Source organism: Halyomorpha halys, unplaced genomic scaffold, assembly GCF_000696795.3.
Source record: "Halyomorpha halys isolate HHAL.00 unplaced genomic scaffold, Hhal_1.1 Scaffold198.1, whole genome shotgun sequence".
Lineage (NCBI taxonomy): Eukaryota > Metazoa > Arthropoda > Insecta > Hemiptera > Pentatomidae > Halyomorpha > Halyomorpha halys.
Genome location: NW_027113946.1, coordinates 604,771 through 607,870, shown reverse-complemented (window position 1 = coordinate 607,870; position 3,100 = coordinate 604,771).

The window sequence follows — 3,100 nt, the reverse complement described above, 5'->3', positions numbered from 1 at the left end:
ATTTCATAAATTATGTACAGAAAAATCAGAAGTTAGTGAATTTATTTTGAGAAATCTATATCTCAGGAACCATTCAACGTATAGAGGTCTATTAGCATCCAAATTAAAGCTAGTCTAATGTACTATACAGTAGTTTATCTTCGTAGGAGTAGTAGTTTTTATGATATTTAACAAAATAAATTCACATATGTTGATTTCTAATTATTCAGACAAAACGTTTGATTTATGAAAAAATATATCTCAGGAACCATAAGACGTATAGATGTCAGCCAGTACTCAAATCAAACCTACTCAAATGTTCTATAAAGTAGTTTATTTTTTTAGGAGTAGCGGTTTTTCTGATATTGATATATGAATATAAATTTTTCTCATGAAATTTTGTCCGAACAACTATAAATCAATTTATTTTAGCAAATATCATAAAAACTACTATTTCCTGAGATACAGATTTCTCAAAATAAATTCACTAACTTCTGATTTTTCTGTACATTATGTATGAAATGTTATTTTTTTAAAAATCAATATTTCGGGAACTATTGAACGTAAATAGCTCTATTAGGGCTCATATTTTAGCTAATTTACTCTACTTTAAATTATGTTATCTTACGTTTTCTAGAGTTGTTGCTAATTTTAAAGATATAGAGCTCGGAATGAAAAAGTTAACGGAATTTTTTTAATGTTTTGAAACAACCGCCATTTCTTATTCCACCTAGCTATACAATTTTGACTAGTAATTGTACATAGTTTTCATTAAAGTAATCAACAATAGGGGTGAAATAACTGTCTTTTTTCTCCTCTTGGGCTCTTATACTATTTTGATGAACTCAGCATATCGATGCACAATGGGATGATCTTTAATATTATCAAGTTTTATTCTCATTGCAATAGTTAGACAGGGCTTAAATGGCGAATTTTCAAAATGGCTTTTTCTAAAGTAGCTTTAATTTTGTTTGTTTGAAATAATTAATCAATACACGTTTTTTTAATAAAGAAAAATGAATAAATATAATCTATGAATGTATCTGTTACAATTTCAATGCTAAGTAGGGTAGTGAGTGAAGGTTGCCTGATGAGCGAAGAGCACCATATTTGTTCTTTCCCACTGCCATGAACTACCATTCTTTCTTAAGAAATTGTGGAATTAAAGAATTGTATAAAGAAGAAGTTTCTCCTCCCTCCCCCTAAAAATAATCTTTTATTTTTCACTGGACACTTGAAAAGATCTTCAGAAACAAAGGAAGTAAACACAAAAAATATATTTAATTATTTAACAGCTAAAATTTTGTAATAATTCTAAATTGAAATTTTGGAAGTTAATTAGTTTAGTTAATTGTGTAAACAATAATATATATCCGATTGTCCAAGTGGTGGGGAAAAAGATCTCAGAATAGTAATAAAACTATTTATCGGTAATCGACGCAAAGTAGCCAAAATTACCGATTTAGGAAGACAAAAGTCAATCTCAGAAATATTCTCCATTGCATGGTTCTTATTTATTTTGATATTTGGATAGTCCAAAGACAGAGTGACAAGTATAGATTTAGAAAGACTAATAGTACAAGAGCCAGGAAGAAAAAAAGGCAGTTATACAAGTATACCAAAATAAATGCCTCAGAATAGTTTATTACGCTACAATATGTAATGCACTCTAAATTAAATTTGGACGCCGTACAGGATTACAAATATAAAATGACACATAATTTCTTACAGTCATGCCCTAACCCAACTCTAATCTCAAAAATATGAAATCAAACTAAATCTTATTAATGCAAAAATAAATCAATGATATGTATTTTATTCCGTTCAATGTAATTAGTATGAAGAAAATTATACACCTCAAAAAATATGGTAAATATTTTATATTATATATTTATGCACTAAAAAAAAATCATTTGCTCTAAATAATACTATTTAAGATGAAATTCTCTTAGTATAAGAGCCGGGAAGAAAAAAAGGCAGTTATCTCACCCCAATTTTTATTACTTCAATAAAAACTAAGTATAATTACTAGTCTAAATTGATGAGTCTGCCAAGTATAGGTAGGGGGATTAAAAAATGGCGGCTCCTTCAAAACCTTAAAAAAACACTAATTTTTCATTCGGAGCTCTACTACCAACAACACTAGAAAATCTAAGAGAACATTAAGAAGAGTAAATTTGCTGAATTATTAGCCCTAAAAGTAGTTTTTAAGATATTCACATATGAATATAAATTTGGCAAATGAAAATTTGCTCGAACAACTATAAATCAATTTATTTTAGCAAATTTCATGTAAACTATTACTCATACGAAGATAAACATCATAAACTACTTTATAGCTCATAAAACTAGCTTTAATTAGAGTGGTAATAGACATCTGTACGTCACATAGTTCCTGAGATATAGATTTCTCAAAATAAATTGACTAACTACTAATCTTTCAGTAGATTTTTAACTAATTTTGCTTTTTAAAAAGCTATATTTGGAATCTGTCTAGTATAAAAATTTGTTAATATAATAGTGGAAATTTGTAATGGAAAAATACCCAATCGAGTGATATTTTTGATTAAGCTTTATTAGGATCACAACGACCTCTAAAAATAGTACAAGAGCCCAAGAGGAGAAAAAAGGCAGATATCTCACCATTACTAGCCAAAATTGATGATTCTGCCAAGTATAGGTAGGGGGAATAAAAAATGGTGGCTGTTTTAAAGCGATAAAAAAAAAATTTTCATCCGGAGCTCTATATCTTAAAAAGTAGGAATAACACAAGAAAACCTAAGATAACGTCATTTAAAGAAGAGTAAATTTGCTGAAAGATTGGCCCTAATAAAACTATTTACGTCCAAAAGTTCTCGAGATATAGCTTTTTAAAAAGCAAAATTTCTTAAAAATCTACTGAAACATTAGTAGTTAGTCAATTTATTTTGAGAAATCTATATCTCAGGAACTATGTGGAGTACAGATGTCTATTAGCACTCAAATTAAAGCTAGTTTAATGGGCTATAAAGTAGTTTATGAAATTTATTTTCGTAGGATTAGTAGTTTTCATGAACTTTGCCAAAATAAATTGATTTATAGTTGTTCGGACAATAAATTTGATTTATGAAAAACCTTATTT